Source organism: Triturus cristatus, chromosome 8, assembly GCF_964204655.1.
Source record: "Triturus cristatus chromosome 8, aTriCri1.1, whole genome shotgun sequence".
Classification (NCBI taxonomy): Eukaryota; Metazoa; Chordata; class Amphibia; order Caudata; family Salamandridae; genus Triturus; species Triturus cristatus.
In genome coordinates this window covers 1,219,352,931-1,219,368,050 of record NC_140591.1, presented here as the reverse complement: position 1 = coordinate 1,219,368,050, position 15,120 = coordinate 1,219,352,931, and positions in this window count along the sequence as shown.

Below are 15,120 nucleotides of genomic sequence, written 5' to 3'. Positions count from 1 at the left end.
AAAGAAACAAAAGGATAAAACTGAAACGACATGCGTACTGTAAATCACTGCGTAGTCATTGCACAGTGACGTTATTAATTCTGTTTTTCCTAAGTCTTTTAATAATTACTGCAAGTATATTGTTGCACATATGTTATCCTATTTCTAGACATGTTTATAATGTTACTGCTGAACATTCTTTTAGTGAATTACCTCCGCATGAATTGTCATATAGATTTGCGCTGCGCAATAACACTTTTATTAGTATGTTACATCATTCCCATCAGGTTAGCAATGCTACAAATTGTTGGATATGTGGCCGACTCCCTCCCTATCAGAATTATAAAGGAATTCTACCTCTCTTTCCATACCCGTTCACACACAACGGCTCCTGTGGAGCATGGTTTAGTTTAATTAATTCCCAAGATTCGAATTCTGCAGTTTATCAAGACAACTGGGTATGGGGAAATTTGAACTTAGTTTTACTTAAAGTCTGCCACCCCAACAAGGAGGGACTTCCCAAAAGAACAGGAACTGATCTAGAAAATGAAGTATATGGATTAGGTAATTTTACGCTTAATCTTATGATCCTAAATGTCGAATCCGAAGCTACTCCAATTTTGCCCGCCATGTCAGTATTTCGAGTAAAAGGTGAATTATGTGTAAGAAAGAATGGTTCCATACATATGGGCCATAGTAGATGCACCACTGTAATAGAATTTAGTGATCAAGGCAAGTCGACATTTAGAGCTTACCGCCATTCCTATTTTATATGTGGTCAGACCGCATATATACGCCTACCTCTAGATTGGGATTGTACCTGTTATATAGCATTCCTTTTGCCACCTGTTTTCCTAGCTCCTCCTGATTATCACAGAAATACTCAGTTAGTACACAATAGAGAAAGGAGAGATCTCCCAATAGTCGATTACACTGAAACAGCATGGGAAAAATACACAGATTTCAATAAAGGTCTCTTTCCCTATATAGGTACCGTTACTAATAGTAAGCTGATACGTAGATTAACTAGAACCCTTGAAGCAGTAGTGAATGAAACTATTTCCGCCTTAGGCAATTTAACAGAAGAGCAGTCTGCTATGCGGATTGTTGTGCTTCAAAATCGTCTTGTCCTTGACGTCATCCTGGCCGATAGGGGCGGAGCTTGTAGGGTCATCGGATCAAGTTGTTGCATTTTCATACCAGAAAATTCGCCATCTGTATATAAAGCCATAACCCGCCTTCATAAGATTGTAAGCCAGATACACCAGAATCCAGGCACCTGGACTTGGTCCGGTTGGTTTTGGAGTGTATTATCTACCTTTGGATGGAAGGTCCTATCCTTCCTAGGTATTGGCTTTCTCATACTATTCAGTTGCTGTCTATGTCTACAATGTGGACCAGCGATCTGTGGTCTGTGTGCCACATCGTGTATTCCACCACCAAGATTTCATTCATCCCGGAAGAAGAAAAAAGAAGAACAAATGATGCTATATGAACAGATCAACGGATTGATGAAGATTGATATCTCTTAACGGGCAAGTAGGGGACAAGGAGGGAATGTGGAAATATGGATTTTTCTGATCAGTTATGTCCCCTATCTTGGACCCCAACTGTTCCATGTATAAATCACAAGTACATGTATGTTCCCTCCAGTTCCAGTTATGAAGACGCAAATACATGTGCGTCCACCGTTAACATGTCCTCTTTCAGATCCGCCATGAGTGGGCCGGATATTCCATTCCTAAGTACGAAAGGCCACCGGCTTTATATGGTTCACTTATGCCATTTTACAGTTCAGGCGAGTAGGCCCTGATTCTGCCATCAAGCTTTTCCTGCCTTCTGCCTCTGAGAGCTCCAGTCTGAGCCTGCATCTGTATCCATGAACTTTGTCCTCATTCTCTGCGCGGCTCACGGTGCCTGACATCAGCTTGCTGCCTGCCAAGAACTGTATTTCACCTTCGAAATTATCTGCTCCGCTCCCTGCCCAATGCATTCCTGTCTAGTAGTTTAAGTAAACAGTCTTCCAGCTACCAAGCAAAGGCCCGGCTTCTCTGTCTTTATGCAAGTAATTCATAGCCCTATTATTATGGAAGACTTTTGCCCTCGCATCTAGTGTAGACACTTAGACGCTTGTACACGCACTAACAGTCAGTATAGTCAGTATAGAATAAGATTCTACTCTAAGAGACCTCTCTTTTGGATAACATAGTTCTTTAAACATAGGATGTTAGATATGATTTGGGATAAGGTTGACTTGACCCTCCAGACATCTGTCGCCACATGTAGAGTTAAATGTCAAATCCCCTTCACCCCCTAGTCGCACGTCAATCATACGTCATGCTGCTGCGCGCGCATTTCTGCCAAGTATTTCTGCTGACATTGCGAAATTCTTTCATGGAACCACCCTATTATGACATCATACCTGATGACGTTCTTTAGTTACACCCAGTTACGCCCACTTTGGCTACGCATGTATGTTTTATCCTTATTATCAATTGTTACGCCTCCTGCATTTGCTTCACTGTAATGCCTATTGTATAAAAGTAATTACTTATCAATAAAGTATGTACTTCACTTCCTGAACCTCCGTGGTGATGGAACCTGGAGTCAACGATTCGAATCGTCCATTGGAATAAAGCCCATTCCGAACCTCTAATGTCACGGATTTTGCCTCTTATTTTACTGAGCTATATTTATTATTTTTCTGTATCAAATTAAGTCCCGGTAATTAAATTATTTACCACAGTTCTTCTAATTGCAACAATGAGCTCATTCATGAGGGCGATGAGGTTGTGGTAACCAAGAGGAAAAGGGTTCTCCCAGGGTGGTTGAGTGAGTATGTTAGGGAGTAGTTTTTGCTTTGTTTTGCTGGAACGGGGTTTTAAGTATTGTTATTTGCTTATTTAGATTTTGTGCTTTTCTTTTCAAAGGGAGGGGGATGTGTAGTGTTCGCATGTATTTGTGTTTGTATCTTTATGTCTATGATGTGGAGCGTGGGGTGGAATGTACATTGTCTCCATCTGGCATTCCAGCCAGGACGTCAGTTGGAACTTGAGTCCTGAGCTGGAGGTTGTACTGCCTGGCGCTCACCTGTTTCTATACAATAAACCTTACTCTGTTACCAACGTTTCCCTCATCTTTACACCTTCTTATCATCATGTTGCTTCTCCTGCAGATTTATGAAGGCAGGTGCTGACAGATATGAAAGGGGCAGACATGTGGGTGTGCCATATCTTAAAAGGACAATGGTTGTTGGTGTTTTGCATGTCAGCAATCTTTAACCTGACCATTACTTCACAACGTTAGATCATCTCCTGGTACCTTCCCTTTCTGCTCAGAATAAGTACAGAACAAGTACAGAACCTCTCAATGCTTGCTCTAAAACCCTCACCCTGGATATCCATTAGTTAAAGGTCTGGTAATGAGGTCTCGAACCAATGAAAAAGGAAACCCCAGAAACAGATACAGACAAAGCTGGAAAAAATGAAGTTCAGTTTGTCACATGAGCATAATTTTATTTTCTGACATGGAACTACTTTTCGGATTTTCTATATTCAATATCCATCCCATCTCTCTATGTATTTTGGCCTCGCATTCCCAGCAGGCACCCTAAGTAGGAACCCTGCAATGATTTTTGTCCAGTCATGAGAGACCATTATTTTTACTACTGAGATAGGAGATTAAAGAAAACATTTGTAAAAGATGTTTAGTAATAATAACATAAATATGTGGTGGGTAATTGTTAATTTCCTCTACTTCCCATGGAAGAATAGTTCGGACCCCACTGGCATAGTATATATTATTTTAGTGGAAACCGCAGATTCCAGGGGAGTTAACTTAATGGGGCCGCTGATCCCCAAATGATTCATAGTATAAGGGAAAATTCCAAACAGTAAGAAAGGTACGCATTTTTAAGAAAGAATACAAAAACACATTTGGTACACTTAAAAGATAAAGTAACACACCATTCCCCTACACATTATGGTCATAACAAACTATATAATGTTTATACAGAAGTGGCTTGTATGTCTGAATATCATTTGCAAAAATAATATCTGAAAAAAATATGTTTTTCCTACATATCATATACAACAGCGCCCAATTGTGTGTAGATGTATCAACTCCAATGGGGCACTATTTTTGTAAGAACTAATTAGGACACAATATTTCTGTCAGGCAGTATTTTGGTTACGTTATTAGGGAACCATACCATAAAAGTAATAACGAGGTTTTTGGTAGCCAGCCTGGGCTCTAGCAGCAAATGACTCCTGCTGCAAAAAGGGTTCCCTTTCCTGCTGGCCTCATGCTACACGTTTGAATGCCTTCCCCAGTTACATACTAATGTTCCTTGTCCACGCTTCTTTCATGCCATAGTTCACTGGACACGCTCTTCCTGTCTGACTCAGCTCATCAGAGTCCCTCCCTACACAGCTACCTTCTCCTTCATTAACACACCTCTTCCCTGTCCACCACTAAAGAGTCTTCACTGAAACACTCTCATTTCTTGCACCCTTCAAAGTATCTGCCGCAGCCACATTCCTAAATCTTTTCTTGAGATTGGTACACCACCGCCACCCTATCCTCATAGGTTACTTAAATCCCCCCCACATTACCTCCACTACCAAATGCAGCAATCAGTCACCACCCGCTCATGAAGCCCCCATGGTCCACCACTTCGTCCGAAGCCCACACAGTACATGCACCCTCAGCCCCACCACAACATTCTCTCATGCAGCTCTTACAACACATTCTCTATCAATCCTTCATGACGCGCAGTAACACAAGTTCCTCTTCCAATAGCCTCAGCGTCTCTCAGACCCTGGAGGGGCTGCATTGCGGCGAAGAGCTGGAGAGATGGCAGTAGTTCTGTTGGGATCTACCTGAGATATGAAATCTACAAGCACACTTGATCCTGCCTCATTCTACTCCCAGCTTTAGAAACAGTCATAGGACTGCAGATTGTACTCAACACAATAAAAAACTGAACACAGGCAGCATGAGGTGATTTATTGAATAGGGACGTCGGTGGGGGTGGGGTTGTCAGAGCCATGGGATCAAGACTTGAAAAAAAACCTGTATAGTGAAAGACTGGAAAACTCATTAGCTCCTTTCCTAATTTAAGCGGAAAGCCTTCTTCTGGGGAAGGGTACATTTGCATAGAAGATGATGAGTTCATCTTGCTCAGTTCAATGAGCTGTGTGGAACACACTTTGGCAGATTCAAAACATGTGAACTTGCCAGCTACCTCCTGCCCTATAGTACAGTCCTTTTCTTACAATACCACTAAAATATTATTTTCCTTAAGTGGTGTTAAGCTCCCTTAAGATGATATTTAACAAATGTTGACTAAGCCAACAGGTTGGACATTTTTATAAATAAAAAAGGGTCTTCATTAATTGCACAGTTGTGTAATGTTGAAAAGACGGGTGCAATGGTGAAAGGGTTGATGCGAGGTATTGGCAGCGGTTGGAGGATAGCTAGAAAAGTGAGCTTGTGGAAGATGAGTTGGTGAGTGATAGTGCTTGGGTGGAATGGAATGAGGGCAGAGATGGGGGAGTCCTTGGGCTGGATCACAAAACATTTCTGGCTGCAGCTAATACTTGACCTTTGTGGTAAGGCAGAAAATGATACAAATAACTCTTACCGTAGTATTATAAAGACATAACTGTGGAGGGCGTGCTTTGTGGCCAGAATGTCTTGTGAGGCATGTTGTTGCGATGGCGCTGTGCTATGTTTTTTGTGCAGTTTTGTTTTTGCACTGCATTATATCATTGTGGTGGTGACTTGTACTATGGTTGCTGTGTTGCACTCCGTTTTGATTAATTTGTTGTGTTGTGCCCTATTATGATTTTGTTGTTATTTTGCTTTGAGTAAAGTTATTGTGCTGTGTTCTGTTGTTTACTTTAGAAGTGACACAATCTTTGCTAGATATCCGGTCAAAAGCAGAATATCGGTGTAACCTTCCATTGACAAACAGCCATTTACCACTGCCTGCGGTGGGAAAGTACCTTCCACAAGCTATTCAAGCATTTAAGACACCTGTCAGCCCAATCCTGTGGCAGAGAATGGTCTTAAATTAGCACTTTGAGTACATTCTTTAACGTAATACTGCCCCAGAGCGCATTGTTTTGGAAAGATAAAGATACCATGTACCACATGAACTTGCCTTGTGCACGTATCCACCACATATGCAGTGGCAGGGCAATCTCAACTCCCTCACATAACAGGTACCACATAGGCATCAAGAGGTTAAGCTTTCCTTTTCCACAGAGCAGGTATAGGGGCTCAGAGATCAGAAGACATTGTACATCCTATCTAACATGCTGGGGAATATTTACAAGATATTTACATGGCAAGCAATTTTGCTGATATTTACATGGCAAGCAAATTTGCTGCGTCGAGCTGCGTCATTGACTAAGTTCAGGAGTGCGCTGTATTTACAAGAATAGAGCGCATTCCTGAAACTCACCCCTGCGCTGGGGCACAAATAGCTGTGCACCAATGCAGACATCCTTGCACCATGGTGAAAGAGTGCCTGCGTTGCAGGGATGGTTGTTGTTGTGCAGGATTGGACACCTTCCTGCACAAAAACAATCATTAATGGTGTTTTGCTCCTTTTATGTGTGCTGCAGCACACATAGAAAGAGCAAAAAACGAGGAGAAATAAAAGTATTTCTCCTCGTTGCGACACCATTGCGCCTTCCCTGGGGAGGCGTACGTTTTTGGCACTGCCACAGATTTACCATTCCTTGTAAGTCCGGGGCAGTGTGAAAAAGCCATGGTTGTTGCTAGGAACACCCACAGCAACACCCATTGCGTGCTCCTTTAACACAGTAAACTGCGTCAAAGGGAATGATATTTACAAGGCCACGCTAAACCACGTAAAGTGGCTTAGCGCTGCCTTGTAAATATGGAGCAGGACACAATGCCACCGGAGCATCGCAAAAAGTGACACTCTGTTGGCGCAGGGGCCTTGTAAAATAGGCCCTCTATTTTTATAGTACTGTTCAAGCAGGATACTGAGTGGACACGCAACTATATTGCTACATTCAACAAATCCATCCCTCACAGAACAAGTACAGAAAGGCTTGAGCCTTTCAAGATACCAGTCCACACCCAATACCTGGCACAATGTGGGGTTAGGAAAGCAGTAGATGGTTCAAAGGGAAAGGAGTAGGGCAGGATCCAGAGAGTAGGGGGAGGTGGCAGAGCAGCAAAGGGTCAGGTGGTCAGCAGTGTCCAGAGTCAAAGTCTGGTGAGTCAAGGTCAGCTGAGTCGAGGCCACACGCGCCCCTGTTTACTTTTATTTACTGTAGAAGTGACGTAAATCCCCCTACACTTCTGCATCACAGGATCAGCTCAGAACGTACGATATTCTGACAGAAGGGGAACGAGATCCTTCAGGACGGGTTGATTTCCGATTTTGGACTCGTTCTGAATTTCCTGGACGCCTCCAACCCCACAAACCAGCTAAAGTTTCCAGATACGACTTCGAGAACCTCAGAGTAAAATTAAGGAAAACACGGATCAGTCTCCTCTGCACAGCGTGACGCACATGCGCATTTTAAGACAATGATACTAATATCAATATAACGTAATCATCTGAAGGCAGAAGCAAAGAATTTAACAACTATAGTTCCAACCTGGCCGTTTCTGCACATCTCGTTCTATATATAGTCTTTACAATGTGCAGCTGTACCTTCATGGCTGAGAGCTTACGTCACTGCCATGCTGAGTGCAGCAAATGAGCCGAGCTCTGAACTGCCGAGCACTCTGTATCAAAACAAGTTCAAAAGGTCACCTGATGTCACCTTTTGAACTTTTTTGAGTCACCTTTTCTTTAGTTTGACGAATGCTCTCAGAATCCGACGACCTTCTAAGTGGACATTTGTCCGCATGAGACTCAGCAGGTACTGAGGCCAGAATCAACAAGGAGGAGAAACTTAGGGGCAGATTTACAAGCCCCTTGCGTTATCTTTACGACACCGTTGCGTCACTTCTGTGACATAGCGGCATCGTAAACCATGCTCCACTATGCGACAGATTTACAACGTGACGCCTCTAGTGAGATGTGTCACGTTGTAAAGCCCTGCGCTACTTTATACCTGCGTCAGGGTTAATGTATTCAGGGTGGCCGTTCCTTCGCAAGGAAGCGTCGTAAAAGTGACGCAGTGAAATCTACAAGATTTCACTGAGTCACTTTTACGTCCATGCTGCGTTGAAACCTTATGCCTGCTTATAGCAGGCGTAGGGAGTGACGCAGCATTGCAAATATAGGATTCCCCTGAGCAGTGCTGGAGTTGTGCTGCGCTTGCAACACGACTCCAGCACTGCGTCACCTACACGCTGACAGATGTGTCATGCATCTGTCTTTCCTTGCGCCACCGTGTGCCGCCTTATGAATGCGGCGCATCCATGGTGGTGCAAGGGGTTTCTACCATCACGCAAAATAACTGGCACATCCCTGCTAATCTGCAGGGATGCACCAGTTATTGTAAATCTGCCCCAGAGTCGGAGAGCCAAAGATGTGAGTCAGTTGGGCGTGGCTCAGATAGTATGGCCACTGCATTCCCAACGGGGTGAGGGTGTGCCGCCATGTGACAAACTGGTATCGGGTCCAGCAGAATAGCAATGGGTGTCCAAGCACTGAGTATGTGTGCCCTGACTATAGTGCCTTACAAGGCAGAGACACAGGGACCAAGTTGGTAGAGGGAGCATATTGTGCTATAGGGTGTAAATTCAGTGCTACTGGGCGTAAGAAGGAATTCAGACCTTGGGGAGATGAAGGCATGGAGTGTGGGGAGCTGTATGAGAGGGCACCACTGTATAGGGGCAGCAGTACAGGGAGTAGAAGAGGGCCCAAGAGGAGTCAACACTGCAGGGTCAAAAAAAGAACAGTTCAGGGCTCAAAGGGGTAGGGTGCAGCACAGGGTCCAATGTGCAGGGTCGAGTGCCAAGGATGTCACATCATCCATCCAGCTCTGCCTTAAAGCCAATTCGCCTGCATCACTGGTCCAATTGGCACGACAGACTGGTTAGACACAGCATAAGATGCACCACATGATCCTGAGGACAGACCAACTTTTCAAGTGAATCTGCGGCATGAGATTATGAGGCTTACCAAGGACTGGTGATGCCACTATAGGACATATTGCCAGTGAAATAACAACAGGACTGCAGCCCCCAGCATCCTTGATGTGGCCATCTTGTGTAGGTTCTATCTATAAAAGGGTTACCCGCCCAAGTGCTTATACTCAAAACTGCAGTAGGTATGGCCGTGAGGATGCTGCAAGCAGTGCGCTTCTCTCTCATCCCCTGTTCTACGTGAAGAAAGCGGAAGAGCACTTTGGGGACAAGAGAATCGTCTGAGCAGAGCAAGGTATTAGAAGAGGAGTTTCACTGGGTTCAAGGGGAAATAGTTCTGAGTGCGTGGGAGCGGCTTAGGGAAACAGGATTGGAAACAGCACGGGGTTGGCGGGATGGGGCGTGAAACACTCCCTCTCTTAAGAACACATCGTGCAAGGCAACAACATTGTAGTGGCACCATTTCTCACCATTATTTGTAAGCTAAGTAGTTGCTACTGCCATTAACAGAGAATGCTAAAGAAGTTGCATAGTTGGTGGCCTAAATGATATAACCCCTTCAATCAAATTGATAGGATAGACTCGACACCCCCAGTACTTTTCACCCTCTTCAGTACCATCAGAAGCAAGTAAGTGGAAGCAAATAACTCTATTAAGTTGTAATACAACAGCCTCAATAGTGGGTATGATGGGGATTGTACTTGGCAGCTGATACTGCAGTTCCAAAGTGTTTGGCCTACAAGATTTGATAAGATTACCCTGCCAATTGCTAATACACCTCCTTTCTTGCATCACTCTGAGTGACATACTTGGTGTGGGTCTACACCTCAGAATGCTAAAGTTCCAAGAGGCTGTAGGTAAAGTGGCCCCTGAGGACTGCTGCTACTTGCGCCTCTCCTGGATTCTCCTATTAATCTGGTGCATTGCTCAATGGGGACATCTTCCATGGTGACTATTTAAGGATATCCAGGGCAGGAGGCCTATGTTGTCCTATGTTTAGGGAGAGCTTGCTGGCTCACTGAGGCTTTGCACTTCTGTTGCATCCCATTATTTGCATTCTATAATAACTGGGTCCATATACAGCACCCAGGCTGGAACTGCTAACCTCCTTTTATGTGATTAGTTATATTAGTAGTGAGTACATGTAGCTTCCCTGAGAAGGGCCCACCTTCCCAATTAAATCATGAAACGTAGCTGGTAATAGACCCAAGCATTTAAAAAAAAAAAAACTTTAATACATGTAGTTAATAATCCTCTGGTAGAAAGATTTGAAGACTTGTTTTCACTTTTTCAAATGGTTAGCAAGAAAAATACAGCTAACATGTTTTACTCGAGTATATGTCACCAAGACATTTTTCAAGGTAGCCAAACCGGACTCATAGCATATAGTCAGGTTCATCATAAACGCTTGTGGTGTCGCTCTGTCACTATTTTTAGTTTTGCATAATATATATACTCATTTTCACCACACTTTCTTAAATCTGCACATTGTATGTACACGTATGGAACGTAATCATTCATGTTATTTAGCCACAGTCAATGGAGGGCTCAGTTTAAACTGCTCACACTGACATGAAAATGTACTTTTGGCTGCTGTGTTCTTTCTCTCGTTTCAGGACCCAAGCTGCAGTAGTTCACACTAATTAGATTGTTGCAAAATGTCTTTGGTTTCTGTGAGAATTGTTTAACTGAGTGTGCTTCACTGAATAATGAATCCCTGCATCTATGCTCAGGATAGGCTGCCCTCGGTGTGTCATCCTTCTACGAGATTTCTTCTAAAGGCAGAGTACCTGAAACCTTCTATTATATGAAGTGCTGGAAAGTGGGCTGACTGCCCGATGTTGTGAAATGTTTGATCCTGATTGGTCTCCTCTCCCTGGGAACCATGGGGAGTGTTGCATCTTGTCGAGACGTGTGTGTTTTATTTGTGCATTGCTGAGCTAGTTAGATTTAGATACCCCTTTCCTCTCTTAGAAACTAGACATTCACATTCGCTCCTGCTCACACAGTCAGACTCCTGAGCAATCCATTCTCATTTACTTATCTGAATACTTATTTGATTCTACCTTTTAGAGGCTTGACTTGCTGACACCTCCCTCTTGACTTCTCTCACATTTTTCCTGATTTCCTCTAGTTTGAAGGAACCTGAGTTTGCTTGTTTTACTAACGAAAGGTTAAGATGGTATTTTGTGCATCTGCTGTTTTTAATTGCTCTGAATCCTACTGACCAAAACCTTTATAAGAAGATCAATGATTCATGACTGATATGAATGATTTGAATTTGTAACTTTGCTAATCTGTGAATAGACTTATGCTTTGCAAATCTACTACTGTCTCTCAACCTTGTGGTGACTAATGCGCTTTACTATCATTGATGTATTGTTGACTTCTTGATTTTAAGCCTCAGTCTGGAAATAAGTTCCATCCGCTTGAGTGCAGCTTGTACTTGAGTTTACACTAACAATCTGCATGGTGTAAATCCGTTGCAACAATTGGGTCAGGAGAAATTCAAAAGGCGCTTCTGTCCCAACCGCCAACACATGAACAGGGCCGACAAACCTCCAGGACCACAGCTCACCAGTTTCTCTGAAGCCAGTAGGCTTTGAATCGCTCACATTACTCAATCCTATTGGCATGATTCACAAACTGTGCTTTATCGAACGTTTTGTGGTACTACAGTAGTACGACAAAACATATCACAAAGTGCTGTTCACAAGCTGCACTTTCGTAGTAATTTACACATTTTTCGAAATGTACACATTTGGAGGAAGTCCCTACCACCATTATTGTCCATGTGAATGTGTTGCAGTGCAAGTGGTTGGCAACATGTAGTGCTAGGCTTACCACAAAAGTGTAAGGTGCTACAAAAGTGTAAGTTGCTACAAACGTGCACTTTGTGAATACTTAAAAGTAGTAAACTTACTGAAAAGTGTAAATATACTCAAACGTGTACGCTACCTTTGTGATTCAAGCCCTATTCATTATTCCAAATTACATGTGAGTGACGTATCTACCTCCTGAAAGTTCATGGGGACATGAGTAGCCAGAAGAAACGTGCTGGCTGTGCTTGGCATACTGATGTGCAATGCGCAAAAACAAGTCTTCACATACTCATAAACTATCTAGACATAATTAACCTAAATATAAAAAATGTAAAAGCGTGCTGCGAGCCTATCATTGAATCTATATGCCATAAGATGTAACATGCTTCCTAGAAGCCACTAACTCAGCTAAAGTGCTGATGCAAAACAATAATGCTCCTGAAGCTTGCCATACCAGCGCTTCAAGAAAGGGTGTCAACGGGTGCAGAAGAGGACAAAAGGCAGAATTGAAGACTGATAAACAGGCAATGTACGAGGAAAGGGGCGGGCAGAGTTATTGCAAACTCTAATCGTAGTTGCACTATGTGCCAATGTCCATGTGTGATGAAGTCTGCATATCCAGAGTTTTATGGATACCATTGGCAGAGAGTGAAGCCCATTTTCATAAAAATGAATGACTGCACCTCCAATGCAATGAATAACTGATTCTTATCCATGCAAAGCTTTGGAGACCATAATGTTGAAAAAAGAAATGCCCTTACTTAACTAGATCATCTAACTTCTGATGAGCATGCTGTGTAATGGTGCAACTGGGAAATATACCTAAGTCATTAGCAGCACAGTGTCCATCACGATGGCAATCAACCAATGGCTGATGAAGTTGAGATGATCAATATGTGAATGAACCAATCAATGGTTGAGCGGTCTAACCTTTTGCCCCCTCTGTGTATATTGACCATATTACCAGTAGCAAAATAAATGTGCCATCTAATACCACTCCCGAGTATATTCTTCCAGAAATATTGATCAGGTAAAAGCAAAACAACAGAGCATAGCAAATGTTACCTGTGCATAATGGATAAGGCATCAACGTCTAAGGGCACCGTAAAAACAAGGTTAATAAATAGAATTTCATGTAGGGTGTTGCAAGAACATTACAATATAAAAAATATTAGCTATCTCCCCTATTCATAGCAAGAATAAAAAGTGCTAAAAAGAAAAGATGCAATAGTGTAACAAACTGCAACAAAAAAAGTCTCTGTTTGGAAGAAACACGTTAAAATGATCAGAGCTTTTCCGCCCAGAAATTAAAAATACATTTTGTGTAAAAAAAACAAAATCTGTCTGAGATTAAATCAGGCCCGAATGCAGTTAGAAATAACAAACACATTTAAGAGGAAATCATTTTCGAAGCTATGGGCCTGATTCTTAAAAACAGTTGGAAATTGACACCTGCAAGTTGACAACTTTGTATAGGTGCCGATTTCTTGCATGACTAGAATTCACAACAATTTCCCAAGTAGCACTTATATTCATGCTCGAGGCACAGTTGTACAGGTATGATAGTGAAAACAATGCAGATTCCCTTTACCCATGCAAAAATGGACAAACCAGAGGAGGCCCATCGCACTAACCTATTTTAGTTTATTACATCATGAGGGGAAAAAGTTTTCCCCATGGACAAAGCCCCTTATAGTCTGTCATTTTTGAGAAGCCATCCCTTCCCCTACTCACCTTGAACAGGAGTAGATGTCTAAAATGTACTAGTGTGGAAAGAGGACATAAGAGGTGTGTCAATTCTCTAAAACAGGTATGTTTGTGGGTGTTCACAAACTTCCAGGAAATTATCACCCAGGAAGGCCTACTCTTTACCAACAGTAGGAAATTTACATATAAGAAAGCCTCTACTTCAGAATATCATATTTTAAGTGGTAAACTGACTTCTTTGAATTAAAGTTGGTTTGCACCTGGTAAAAGCGCTGTTTGTGCGCATAAGTCTTACGTGTGCAAATAACTTTGTGAATGCAGTCCTTTGTTTTCAGGAGTTTTCTAAATACGTCTAAGGAGGGGGTGAAGGAATATTTAAAGCTCTAATTTCCAATAGATTTTGACCTAGGACCAAAAACTAAGTTCCCCTTGGCACGTAGGATTAGTTTGGGGCAGTTCATAATCCTTCAAGAGGGGATGGCCAGTTTTTAATAAGTGATGTGTCTTAATTTTAATTGTCTGGTATCTAGGACCTCTGCAATTAAAAGATGTAAACACCAGACACAAAACCTTGGATAATGGTCAAGTCAGACATTTCAGAAAATGTATCAGTTGAGGCACCTTTTGGAGCCTTTCCGTTTTGTGTTTCCTGAAGTGGACAAATTTCAGTTAGCTAGTATCTCAAAATAATTGAAGTGAACAAGCATTTTCACATATAGAAAGGGGGGGGTGACATAAAAATGCAATAAGATTTCAAATGTTGCCTCCGCACTTCACTCAACAGGGAAGATAACAAGAATATCTGAAACCCCAAAGGAATATGTTCAATTTATTTCAATTCAACCTGTCTTCTTGACACCTTCCCCGCAAGCCATCCTGTTAGTAGAGTTGACAATAATCCATATTATGTGAACATGGTAAATTTGGATTATAAAAGTAATATGTATTGGCTCCCTGAACAACAAACAGATGTTCTGAAACTCGTGCCCAATTTAAAGTTCAGATTGAGCATTAATGTAAAGAAATCGGCTCATATAAACCCTACCATATCATAAGTATTTCTCAAACTCCATGTGAAGTATAGAAAGAAAGTCATAACTGTAGTGTCGCCCTTGTATTACAAACGACGCAGACAGACACTATATTACTTGTAGGATCTTTATTTCCCTCCTTCCGTCTCCTTCCTGACCCTACTCTAAAACTGTCCTTTCCTCGCTCCTCCTTTTCCGCCGCCCCTTGCTCTCCTCCCATATCCCTTTCTCATGTGCGGGTCCTAGCGCCCAGCACATGTCTCGATATTACAATAACTTCCTCAACACCATACACAAGTCCTCTTGTGGCAAGGGCACAGAATTGTTACAGAATTGTGTCAGATTCTTTTCTCACTCTAGATGCATAGATGAAGTGGTGATCAAAGTTTAGAATCCAGAACTTGATCGAAGGTCACTATTGGTTTATGGAACAAGGCTCGGAATCCCTCTTAATCCAACTATAATAGAGAAACAAAACCCTCTAGCATGCTGATGAG